Here is a 14,391-nt window from a genome sequence, read left to right on the forward strand (position 1 = left end):
TAATTTGCTTCTCTTGAAAAGGACATCATAGCCTCACAGCTCATGCCAAATATTTTGTGTTCCTTTATACTAAATTGTGATTATAATGTACAGTGGGTCCCCCACACCCCCCACAACAAGCATTCCAGTGTCAAGAACAAGCTGCAGAGACAGTAAACACAGTCTTCCATAAATTGACTCAAATGTTACTACCTAAACAATTGCTGCATTTAAAGCTTCGTAATAACATTAATGACTAAATTCCCACTGTCATGACTAAAGCTAACAGAAGACATAAGGTATGCATGTAGCTGACTAACGTACAGTCTGTCTCTCATACTATTCTACTAAATGTTTTGGTAGCCCTCTCAAATGATTGCAGGATCAGTGGGGTACAATCTACTGAGGATAAGTGTGTTGCTGGTACAGGGATTTGTTATTTCAAGTAATTGACTGGAATAAAACTGGAGCTTCTCTCTAGAACCAACACTCACTTTTTCTTCAGTGAAACCTGAGGGGCATTTGAGAGGCCCCACAGAGGCTGGCATCATAGGAGTTTTAAAGGAAGCATAAAGAATCTTTAAAAGACTAATGAAAGGCATTTCTGTGGCCCCCTTTGAGCTGTTTCTCTAGGGCCAGCCCCCACAAATGTATTCATTCACAAGAAGGCTGTTTGAATTACTACAAAAAAGAATCCATTTAAATTATGACTCAAACCAATTTTGCAATCCATATGTTTCCTTAACAAATGGGCATACAAATAGAATTCAGACAAATGTGTGATGCATAGAAGCTGCCAGGATTCTCTAACCATCTGAACAAGAGATCATCTGTGACCATATGGTAAACTTGTGTTTGAGTGTAACCTCCACTCTCTGACTTTTTCCTCACTTTCAATAGTTATACTCTATATGTAGAGTATAACTATTGAAAGTGAGGAAAAAGTCAGAGAGTGGAGGTTACACTCAAACACAAGTTTACCATGTGGCCACAGATGATCTCTTGTTCAGATGGTGAATGAATACTCTATATGTAGACCTTTGGTCTAGATGGGCAGGATAGAAATCCAATAAATAAATAAATAGATACCTGTCTCCATGGCGAAAGATGCAAACTATCAGTTGCCAGTGCATTAAAGGCACTGCAGGACCATGGATAACCAAAATGGGATCTGGAGAATGTATTCTCCAGCTGTGGGTCTTGAAGCCAACTGCTTGAATGGAAGTCCAGGTTTCATTCACTTGATCAACTATGATAGCCTTGGCTGACCTTTCACAGATGGTAGACCTCTATTTGTATCTTCTATTTGAAACAGCCTAGTCGAAGCTCAGTTTAAAGGTAAGAGAGAACAGAGACCATGAAACATTGTTGCCTGGATAGCATACACACAAGTGAAACTCTCAGAGCCTGTGTTCCTGATTAGTTGAGATACATGCTATCTCTACTAAACTTGAGTAATTATTTCTAGATTTGCACCCATAACATACTGATCAATACATATTTATTTTCTACAAATCTCTGTCCTGTCCTTTTTTGTAAGCCACATATCTTCTTCTTTGATTAAGCATCTACCCTATTGCCTAGCAAAGTGGAAGATCCTACCCTTCTAGCATTTATTCCAGAGCAAGCCAATCCAAAAGGTCCATGTCGCCTGCCAATCACAAGGCAGATGGCACTGAAGAACAGACAGTCGTTCTCTGAAATACCCACTTCAACCCTGGAAAGCAAATGATCTCAAGCACAGAATCTTCTCAATGCCAGAGCCATCAAGTGGCAAAATGCTCAGCCTCCACATACTGTATAGTACTCCCTAAACTGAAACCACACAGATGTATCCTCCTTGGTAATGTTGCTACACTCACCCATTTCCATTTCTCTTCAACCTATGAGTTGAAAACTGACATCCTAAAATCCAGAAGCTCCTTCTCCTCTGTTATGCATTAGTTGCTAATACACATATTTAAAATTAATACCATCATTATGATTATTATACAAAAGATTCATGTGAATCAAAAGAGAGATGGGGTAGAAATTTTTTTTAGCTTGTATTAGTCAACATACTTCAGTCAACTTATTCTAAAATGTATAATCAAGTAACATTTTCCAGCTTTGACTCAACCCAAAGAACAAAATAAGAGTGTTTCTCACTGTCTATAATGAGGCTAATGTACAAAGCATTTGGGTGAACTTAACAACCTAACAATGCTTCCAAAAATATACTAGAACTTTAAAGCTCCTAAATGTACAAACACATTTAACTATACATGTTCCAGCCTAAATCATCATGGCAAAATGGGGCACAGCTAACAGAGAATGGAAGCTGAACCAATTCTCTGATTCTTCTGACAACTGGCATAGACATACCCTGTTTCCCTGAAAATAAGCCCTAGTATGATTTTTCAGCATGCTTGTAATATAAGTCCTACCCCCTCAAATAAGCCGCAGTTAAGTGAAACCCCGCCCTCCACCATTGTGCAGCAACCAGAAGATGACATGACTGTAAAATAAAACATCCCTGAAAATAAGCCCTAATGCATTTTTGGAACAAAAATTAATATAAGACCCTGACTTATTTTCAGGGAAACACGGTAGCCCTACGCAAAGAACTATGTAAGCATGAAGAATTAATACAACAACACTTCATGTTGGTTCTCATGTGATTTTATTTTCCATATGTTTGATTACTGGCGCTGCACATGCAAAGTGACCAATGAAAAACATTAGAACTATAATGACATAAAAGTTCAACCCTCTACTGCTATTTGGGGTGCCCTACCTGGAAGGTATCACTTGATGTAGCAGTCAACTTCCATATGTGAACAATTCACATTTCATTAGGGAGCATGCCGCACACAAAATGTCAAGTACTTGCCATGGCCAGTGTGAAAACCCTACAATGCAACCTGTCTTTTTAGTAGGGCAGAGGAACCTCCACTTCTTGTTTGTCTGCCACTTCCATCATACAGAAGGAAGGAGGGAGGAAGGAAGGAATCTCTGTGGTCCTTCTATCCATGGAAAGCTGAATATGTAATATAAATGCTCATTAGTTGCCAATACAATTGTGACAAAGAACTAGGTATGTGGAGGTTGGGTTTCCCCCCCCAAAAAATACTTGTGTGTATTCTGCCACCGCTTTCAAAAAAGAGAGAGAGTAGGCTCTTCAGAGCATGGTTCCCCCTCCCGTCAGTGGAACTATCAGTCAGCCAAATGCCAATATGCTCCATGACTGTCTTGAGTCCAAGTCATTTATTTCAACATTCCACATGGTACAGAAATGTGGACAGGCATCCTTAAGCCATTTACTTTGAGCCATGTTCATTTAAAACTAATCTACACAAACATGCAGCAGTGCAAATGAAAGCCTGTTCACACACAGTAGGAGAATCCACTGTCTAAGCACAATAGGTTCATGTTTGAACAGTAAGCTACGGAATCATAGGAACATGGCTCATGGCTTGGAATATCATGAGAATCTGCCCATTGGGGCACAAACTCCAGTGAGAATGGAGAGGCTCACATATTTTTCCTCTCTCACATGCCCAGTTAACTCATGGGGAGTTCCTGTCTTGTTGGAGGCCTTCAAGCAGAGGAGCTGCCCAGCCCTCTCTTTGAGATGCTTTAATTCCAGATTAACCTTTATTTTGTCCCTTATCTTCGTTTAAAGTGCTGCCATGTCCTCTGTTTTGATCTAGATCTAACTGTATTTCTCACCCCAAATGCTATCCTACTTTATTATTACTACTAATTATGTGCTGCCAGATTAATTCTATTTTATCCTGATTCCCCAAGGTGTTTCTAGATATAAAGTACTCAAAGGTGATTCATCCGTTTCTTCTTCTGGTAATGTTCTGGGCCCATTAAGTTTGCCACGGCTGCACAGGTGAGAAGACACATAACCCATCAGCCATACACAGTCCAAGTGATCACAGCTGGCCCCTCTCCCAGAAAGCACAGTGAGGACTCGAACTTTTAGCCTTTGGGCCCACAACCAGACACACCAATGCCACTGAGCTATGCCAGCTCTCCTGTTCTACAACAACTAATTATTATTATTATTATGCACCACCAAATTAATTTTAACTTATGGAAATCCTTTCCGGGGTTTTCTAGGTGTAAAATACTCAGAAGTAATTCCCAGTAAGTTCAATGGGAATACTTCTTAATAAATGTGTTTTAAAGTTGCAGGCTTAAAAGAAAAGAAACCTCAGCATGAAAAAGAGAGGTGAAAACAACTGTTTGTTATTCCTCTCCACCACTACCCATATTGTCACTGTGCTGCATCATGTCCCAAATTGCCCCAATTTCTGCTGAGTGTGCCAGATCCTTGAAGGCCCAGTCATAAAACGTATGGACTAATTGTTGAACACAACTGAGGAGCTATTAAAATGGCAGTACTCCAGCACTTCCAATGGAAGTCAATTATTTCTACATGATTGGTTTCGTACGGTTCCTGTAACTCATGCACTGAAAGTATGAGATAAATTAACCCTTTTATTTTGACACAATCATTATTCAGACTGCAGCAGGAATGGAACAGTGTTTGTTACTTCAGAGCTTTTGAAATAGTGCAGAGGAAACTCAGAAAGTATTTTTATGAGTTATACATTCTTTAAGTCAAGAGACCACTTGGTCTGCAGAGTAAAGATCTTAATAAACTTGAGTAGGATTTCCCAAATCACTCTCTTTTCTGATTTCATGTTCCATCCTCTTAGGCTTGCTAGAGAACATTTACAGAGCATTACAGACTGCAATACCCAGGCCCATTTCTTCCTTCTAAACAGCCATTAACAAGAAAGTCTGAAATGTACACATTTCCAAGATTGCTTTGCGAGCATGAAGCCTTTTTCCAGATGTTTTACATTTTAAATTTCCCAATAAATGAATAACATACTAAGAAAGCAAACAAGAGCTGACATTATTTAGTCTAAAGTTCTAAAATGGCGTAACATCTGTAGTGAAAAAACTATTTTGAATGACTATATTTAACTATACACAGTGTTCAATTAGCGTCGAAACTAGTTTGTTTTACAACCCACCTCCAGGATGTAAAAGAGATGAGGCAGACCAAAGTTTTCCAGGAAGTTGAACATGTTTTAACAGAGGCATTGCCCTTTCTTTTGTCCCCGTTTTTGTTTCTGCTCCAACAGGTATGCAGGTTTTTGAAACAATACCCAATCCTGCCAAAGCTGTTCCGCAAAATGGGTTAAAAGTGAACAGCAATGATCTTTCCTTCAAATTGCCTTCAACTCTCCAAGGGGGGGGGGGGAACCCAACTACTGTCTGCCTGGAGTACTGATAGCTCACATTCACCATTTTTTTGTTCATGACCTCCAACAGCTATACATCAGCAAGAAGAACAAAGAGCATTAAAATTAAAAGTTTACATCATCATGTTCCAGTTTTCATGTGCACACAGATTTTCACAAGAAACACAGGATTTCAGCTGTGTCCGCAACTGCTAATTCATACACACTGTAAAGCCAAGTCTGAACATCACAAGGACATGTAGACGCAATACTCTAATGTCTTCACTTTTTTACTCTCAGAATACCCCAGCTCCTGGAGTCATATGTCAGTCCAATAGTTCTGGATGTCTAAGTTCTGCATGGTTTGTTTTCACTGAAAAGTTACATTGGAAGCTGCTTTCTGAAGCAGTAGAGTGTGGGAAGGGGCTTGTTTTATCTTTTCATGTCCTGTTGTTTGTTTACTCGAAATGACCCCTTTCCAGTTGCTTTTTGAATTGTCCATGAGTAGGTGAATGGGTGAATGCATGAGGTTTCAATATCTTTTTCCTACCCATACGCAGAAAAACAGTTTGGGGACAGTCTATCACAATTGCTTTTTAGAAACAGAAGGAGATTTGTCCATGTGTCTCCACTGCAACATTTGGTTTGGCCTTCTATTTTGGTGATAGACAAACAGGACTGGAAATATTTGAAACCATGCCAAAATGAGGGCTCCTGCAAATGATACTTTGGCCGCTTTCACAACTAATTGCAATCTTTATTAAAATCATTCCATAAAACTTCAGATCCTTCTCTCGCCTCACCCTCTTTTATCTACTTTATAAATACCTAATATTCACTCATTAACCCAAGAGGGAGGGAAAAAAAGAGAGTTTCGCTACATTTTATAATGCAAGGTTTTCTTTTCATTTGCAATGGCTTGTGAAATGCTTTTAATTAAAAAACCTGGAATCTGGTTTGCAGACTCTTTCCCAAGGCACTCAGCCGTGCTGTCTCCTTTAAAAAACAAAAACAAAAAACAACCTACATGATCCATGTAAATTTATACATGTTCCATAATATTCATGTATTGGTCTTGTTGCATTTCATCTAAGTAATACATAAAATGCGCATATCACACATGCGCGCACACACTCTTTTAAATTAGTAATGTATTACTGGACTCTTTCACCATTTCGGAAGACAAAGAACATGGTTTCCAACCACCATCCCCAGTAGACTCTCCTTGCGCAATCAACAGTCACTCTCTACTCAGCCAAGCAGCAACAAGGGGTTAAATGTTACCTAACAAGAAATAAATCTAAGCTTTGATCAGTTTAATGTTGTTCTGACAAAGATTGGGGGGCATGCACAAGATGCATGCAAATTATTTTGGCTAAGAGTAATTAACTAATTGTGTGTTAAAGGGAAAATAATTAAGTAATGTTTGCATGAGTCACTGAATGTGGGGTTGTTTTTATTTATTGTTTGTTTGTTTGATTGACTGATTGACTGACTGACTGATTGATTGTTCTTTGTTCAACTTTCTAGCACACCCTATGTGCTTCCTCTCTTGCTTCAAAGCAAAAAGCCCCAGAAAATATGCTTAGATGATTTTAATCCAATAATAAAAGCTTTCACCCGCTGCTAAATAGAAGGACCATCTCTTTTTAAAAAAGTTTTCCTTGTGGAATGATGCATCCCCGAACAGAAACAGCCTCAGAAAATTAGTCTTTAACACTCAGCCTTGCAGATTAGTTAATACTAGTAAGGTTTCTATCCCATTGTTCCTCCAAAGAGCTCAATATGCCTTCTGCCCATTTTACCCTCCCAGCAATCCTTCGAGGTAGGTCACGCTAAGAGAGCTATTAATTATCTCAAAGTTATCCAATAACTTTCATAGCTCTGTGGGGACTTGAACCCGGACTTCCCAAGCCCCATCCCAGCCCTCTAGCCACTATCTCACACTGAGTTTTCAGACTGTTTCATATGCATTATTACCTCATTAACCCTTTATTACATCCCAGTTAGGTCAGTGAATATTATTATTATCATACACTGCAGAATGGGGGCGTGACTGGCATTGAGAGAAAGCAGAGAAAGGTGGTGGGGGAAGAAAAAAGAGGATTGCTCAAACTCACTGAGGTGAAATCTGAATCAGGTATTTGCAGGATGATGATTTCCACCCTTACCATTCTTCAGTGGGCTACACCCACTGTCCTTGATTATCAATTAAATTCTGTAAACATATTACTTAGGATGCGATCAGAGGGGCAATTTATCCTGCTATTTGATCCGCTGCAGGAATGAGTTGATTCACATCTTTTTCCAGTGAATCAGCCTGTTCCCAGAGTACTGTATTCCTACCCTCACCTTTCTGGACATGTTAGGGGCTTCTTCTAATTTTTGCCTTTAGTTTTGCACCCGATCCAAAATGTGTTTGCTTGGTAGTGTGTGGGAGGACTCACTCCTTTAGCAGATATGCTAAGGATTTCAGTCTTTTGCCTCATTAGTCTGGCTGGATTAAAAGTAATGATGAATAACATGGAGACTTTCAGCTCCACTTCAACTGATAATAGCCAAATGGTTCTCTGGAAGGAACAGAATACAGCTTCCAATGAATTCAGGTAAGCTTACAAATGGGTCTGTTCCTGAAAGAGCATTAGCTAAAATTACATTGGCTTTCACTGGAGGAGAGCCTCAAGTGCTGACATGTACTGCATGTCATGTGATACATAATAATACTCTTAAACCAGTCCTGACATAATATCTCCCAAAGCATAATAACCACAAATGGCTGCTTTAGTTAAGAACTAGCCAGAAGCAAAATGGAGCTGTGTAAAAGTAGATTTAGCCATAAATACCTCAACAATGTGTTATGCCATTTTGCTTTGTTTTGTTTTTCAAAATTAAAGGTGTCCCAGAATAATTAACAAGGGGGAAAAGAAAAAACTGTGTTCTTTACTCTTGTATGGGGGCTGTGAAGAGTTATTTCATAGCCTCAGAGCTGCCAGTGCTGTAAATTATTCAGGCACCAAGAAGCATTAAGGAGGAATAATAGCAATTTAAATGAAAGCTGACGTAATTCATGATAAACAGTCATTGGAAAATATTACGTTGTTGTCTCCCCCACTTTTTGTGTTTTTCTTCTTCTTAAGTAGGCTTAATCTGAAGAATGAGACCATATTCTGACATAAACCGCTTCTCTTTTCCATTGTGTTCACTTTAGGAATGTTGGCACTTACACTGGATTTTTTTAAAAAATAAAGACACCAAGTTGTTCTCTTCTGTTCACAATAATTACTGATCTCACAGTATGAAGACCTGAGGGATTGTAACCATGTAAAATTTTATTGTGTGATTGAAAGCTCTTTCCAACACAAAAATACAAAAAGCCCTTCAAAAGCTCCAGGGCAAAACACATGCAGGGTAATCTAGAGAGAAAGGGCACAATTTTGGCATTAGACATAAACAAAGATAATGCTGAAAGAGATCACACGTAACAGATGATTTTAAAAAGCCATCTCTACCTTTGGGGTCCTTCCAGATGTGTTAGGATCACAATCCTAATTTTCTCCCAATCACTATGGCAATTGTCCATTTTGGCCAATTAAAGAGAAAGGCAAAAGGTAGGTTTGGCTCAGATCACAAAGTTTACCTCAGCAGAATCCTCCAACATATAACAGCAAGTACTGGAAAAGGGCCCTAGATCTCTTTCCTTTGGCGTACTGTACATGTGACCCTATCCTGGTTGGACAGCCGTGAGTTTGATTCCTGGCTATGCCTTCTAGGGAAAGGGCCAGCCTGTGCAACTTTAGGCAACAGAAGAGGAGAACAGTAAATAATTTCTGAATACTTTATACAGAGACAACCCTGGGAAGGACTGGCGCAAGTCGGAAATTGGAATCAAGTAGACAGTACATAACTGTTATTATTATATCTGGTCCTAAACTGTAGTGCCCTAGGCAGAAGAGGTTAACATGTCCCATGGGGACACAATCCTTGTTCCCCATCCTCCATGAGTGGAACAGCTAAGAGCCACACAGAAACTTCCTGCCATGGTATCTGTATGTTGGAGAAGCCATGAATACTGGTTAATTTATTTCAAAGACCGCTTCACGTCTCTCACAAGATGATCTGATAGCCCCACCCCATGAGGGTAGAGAAGCTACATGGGACTATGATTCTCAAAACTCTGCAGAAAATGTTTAAATTATTTCAAGGCCTAAGTTAATTAAAGTTTGGTGAGTTTAGGTTGTTCAGAAATGAACTTTTCCTTTCCCTACAGAACATCTAAAAGGTGCTTTTGCTGAAGCTTTGCAATGCGGACATATTTCAAGATTAAACTTGAATAACTGATCAGTGTGCCACCAAACATGAAATGTGTTCATTTCCTTGTGAGATCAAACAAAGAACTTCAGGGTTGGAGGCACAATGGTGCCATAAAGGCAGGACTTTGTAATAGAGCTCTAAGGGTCCCCATTCAGCAACAGGGTGGGCTTACAACAACCCTTTACTGTGCTATGGGCTGTATCCAGGGTGCAAAGCTCTCTTGAGGTGAAGAAAGGGAATACACAGAGCTCAGAAGGAACTACTAAGAAATAAACAACCAGTTATTTGTAATTAACATAGGTTTACATTGAAAAAACGGAAACTACAAAACCACGGATCCAAATGCAGGGGCATGGCAGAGTCTGGAAAGGTTACGTTTTGTACAAAAACTCCCAGATGTTCCCAGCCAGTGGCCATGCTAATTGGGGAGTTGTATGAATTGTAGTCGATAAAAGTAACTCTTCCATGCTTGGAGGTACAGATAGTCCTCTCCTGTGTGAGACATCCACAGCCCAGCACTTACTGCCTCTTTCCAATTTCACACTGTTCAGAACTGTTCCAATCTCGTGCAGTGGGAAACTTTGCAACCACAGCAAGAGTTTTGCATATGAGATAACAGATGGGTTCCTGTGACTAAAGAACTAGAACAGAGCTCAAGGAGATCTGGGCTTCAAACAGCTCTGCCACATATTTCCTGTGTATTATTTTTAGGAGGAAAAAAAAAGTCATGATGATTTTGTAGTGCTCTCTTGCAATAGTTTGCTTTCATTGTAAAGGGGCAGAGTTAAGGCATTCTGTGTTGCACTTGTTACTCTGGATAGTGAAGTTTAAACAGAATCCCTTCCACACACATTCAAGAACACAACTACAAGATATTTTCATCATTGTGATCATTATTTAATATAATAATATTCTGTTCTGACATTTTAACTTTCTATGTGCATCCCTGCCAGGTTTTCAAGCTCCCTTCCTCAGCCTTTATGTTTCTTACTGATGATTATTATTTATAATTAAGAGAACCTTTCAAAATTACAATCTACAAATATATCTGTTTTATTATGCCAATGGCTCCTTGGTGCTCTAGTTCCTCCTCTGAACTCAGGTACACCTTGATCAGGTATTTTACACAAGGCCTAGAGGCTCCAAATGTTCCTGCAGTTACAGCTTCAAGAGCAGGTTTTGCACAGCTTCAGGACTATGCAACGTTCCAGGCCTCACATATGCCTTAGATTGGCAAGTGCTCATCTGTTTGTGCTAGAGGAAGAGAAAAGCTTCCCCACACTTGGGAAGCAAGAGACCAAAAGTTTAAATTTTGGTCTCTTGCTCCCCAAGTGTGGGAGTTGTATTCCAACAAAGTAACTTTCCCAAACTCCGGATGGAAATGCATTAGTCTAATCCAGTGATTCCCAACCTTGGGTCCCCAGATGTTTTTGGACTACAACTCCCAGAAATCCTGGTCGGCAGAGCTAGCAGTGAATGCTTCTGGTTGCAGCCCAATAACATCTGGGGACCCAGAGCTGGTAACCACTGGCCTAATACAACAGGTGCGCATCATATCTTTTTAAGTATTCAGTTTGATCGTGTGGACAGCAGCGTTTTGGTTTGAGGAGTCACTATTGTTACTTTGGAAGTAAAGAACTGAGACAAAATGTCGTATAAGAGACAGAACACATGTTTCAACAACCATGTGGCGATCACCAGAATGTAGGACCAACCACAGTGAACCAATGTGTGGCAGCAGCAACCACGTTGTTCTGTCACCTGACATGAAGTGTTCCTGCTTTTCCTGCACTGCCAGCCTTCTGGAAATGGCAGAACTAATTTGGAGGTCACGCTTCCAAAGACCTCTCCACAAGAAGGCCAGACTAATATATTTTGCTGCCTGAGGAAGAAAAGAAAAAGAAGGCATCCTCTGCCATTCCATGCCCAAAAGCCAAATGGACTGGAAGTGAACCTTTCTTGAACACTGATGGCAGTACAGCATCCTCCACCACACAGAGGGCAGCAGATCAGCTTACAGGACACAGGGAAGGCCACACAGTATATCCAGTACCTCACCGATCCCTCTTGCTAGCGCCTAAAGTGACCACTTCCTCTTTTCTAATGGTGGGGCCAACCCTACTTGACAACATGTTACATGCTACAGCTGCAATCAAGGATAGTCATGTCCATCTAGTAATCATACCCAGTCATCCCTGAGAACGAATGCATACCTTCTAGCTATAGACTCAGTACTTATAGCGCATTGTATCTCAAACTTCCTCAAGAAAAGATACTCTCTTCAGTAAAAATCCTCAGGGGTGCTTAGACAGCTGATAAAGCTAACAACAGACAAAAACTGAAGCCACATAACAGTTAAGAGAAATATAATTACCAGGAATAAATATATAGATATAGATACACACACACACACACACACACACACATACACACACACACACACACACACACTATAGTTGTATTCCCCCCACCTGGAGACCCCAAAATGGAGAGCTCCAGGTACTATTATTTACTTATTTATTTAAAATATTTTTACTCCACCTTTTTCCTTAAGGACTCAAGATGGCTTACATCATTAAAAGACAATATTTAAACCTAATAGCTATGAGTGTTCTATATATAGAACACGATATATGAGAAGCGGGAAGCAATTAAAGCTAAAAATGTTGAGAATAGAGACTCAATTTAACAAAAACTATATATATATATATATATATATATATATATATATATATATATATACACACACACACATATATATACATATACATATACATATATGTTTTTGTTACATGCACTAGCAGTATATATATATACAGGAATCAGACCATTCTCAACATTCTACTTGCATTATAAGAAACTACCAAACATAAAGCCCAAACAAATTACTACATGTTTGTATTTGTGTTGGAAGTGTTACTGCAGGGATGCATCCTACCATCAGCATAACTAGTGTCAATTCAGGACAACAACATGAATGTGGATTAAATTATAGCAGCGTTGCAAGAAGAAGAGGCACACTGTGACCCCATTATCTGTGATTTTTATGCTTAGAGAAAGCAACTATTTTACACATTACCATGAATGACAGAATGTAAAAATGTGCAAATACTGTATATATTTGGAGATTATGAGAAGCGGGAAGCAATTAAAGCTAAAAATGTTGAGAATGAAGACACCATTTAACAAAAACAATTATGTGAGGCTTATAAGCTGGTTCTGTCTTCAAATTGTTATTCTAAATGGTACTCCTGAACATACTAGAGTCTATCATTGTTGTGTGGTATTTTTTTAAAAAGCAACTTACATGCATTATTTCACAACTGAAAACCAACCATTATATGTAACATCTGGGGATAATTAATAGCTTATTCCACAGCTGGATTAACAAAATAAGAAAAAAGCTTGACCAAGAATTCAAAACATTTCCAGATTTGTCATTTAAAAACACTTCAGATTTATGCTAACTACGCTAGGCAAGAATTTCTACGTGCGTGCGCACACACACATATACATATAAATGTAGCATAAAGTGCTATTATGATTCCTTAATCATCCATCCCTGTGGCTCTGACTTGTTTTGTTTTCTGAAAGTTAAGAACTGCAATATTTAGAAAAGACACTCTATCCTGAATTCTGCAGATTTGCATATTTTTCAGATTGCCAAAGATGCCATAGTAAAGCTACATTTGAAGAAGCCTTAGAATTTATGCAAGTACAAATGCTTTAAACTTCCATGCCGTATTGTTTAAAGAAAAAGAAAGAAAGAAAAAGAAAATGCTAAAGTGTTCTGGCCTTGGGATATTTGAGATGCAGCAGAAGGCTACACAAGAAAGCCAGCAGAATTTTAAGAGAACATTAAAAAGAAATGAAATTAAATAAGGTGGCAGGGCTTGGGGATGGCTAAATGCCATTTTGAGACCCAACCAGAGTAGATCCAGTACACAAGTGTGTCATGTTTTGCAAGTCTCATTGAGTAAAACAGTCTCCTGTGATTGGGTCTAATAGCAAGATATTGGGTGACCTTCAGCAGCTAAGGTAAAATACAGGTGAGCAATGCTAGGCATCATACCCAGAGTGGTAGGGGTTAGAATAGGCTTCTTAATAGAAGCAAAGGAGATCTGCTATTCTTGTCTTGGGTGGTCTAACACCTCTGGCTTGAACACCTTGGCACAGATCTCTATGGATACAGACCATCATCAGTGTTTCTCCCCCACCTGGAAACCCCAAAATGGAGAGCTCCAGGTACTATTATTTACTTATTTATTTAAAATATTTTTACTCCACCTTTTCCCTTAAGGACTCAAGAAGGCTTACATCATTAAAAGACAGTATTTAAACCTATGAGTCTACAAATACTAGGACGCCATATTTAAAAAAAAATCTGTGAGGGATGTACTTTTTTGTTTTGTACGAAACTCACGATTTGAAATGAAATTATTTTTTGCTTTTTTACTTTTGTTTTTGGAGGAGGCTGCTTTTGATATATATAAAAAAGTTCTGGTCTTTTTACTCTTCTTGCCCAGCAACAAAAACGCTTGCTGCAGCAGACATGTTTTTCCAATGTGATTCCTGCTTTGTTGAATACAAGAACATATGCAAACATCTGTCATTTCCTTAGGATCTATTAAAAACAATTTTAAAAGGTGAACAGACTTTTCTTAACTCTTAAACCCACATGAACATAATACCACCTAGCTATGCCACCAACAGGATTCTTGCCACCTGGCAAAGGACAGTGTGCCAATTAAGGATTCTGTAAAGCAGTTCCCAGTATATGTTTGTGTATGAGCACCTAGGGATCCAACCGAAAGCTCATAATTTACAAGACACAGTAGCTTCATTTCTATACGCA

At 39.1% G+C, this 14,391-nt stretch overlaps 1 protein-coding gene across 3 annotated transcripts in view; it reads right to left on the reverse strand.

Moving 5' to 3' along the window:
* The window catches only part of ARID5B (AT-rich interaction domain 5B), a 244,060-nt gene that overhangs the window by 98,163 nt on the left and 131,506 nt on the right, over positions 1 to 14,391 (reverse strand). The window lies entirely within an intron of this gene.

This window comes from Pogona vitticeps, chromosome 3 (assembly GCF_051106095.1).
Source record: "Pogona vitticeps strain Pit_001003342236 chromosome 3, PviZW2.1, whole genome shotgun sequence".
Classification (NCBI taxonomy): domain Eukaryota; kingdom Metazoa; phylum Chordata; class Lepidosauria; order Squamata; family Agamidae; genus Pogona; species Pogona vitticeps.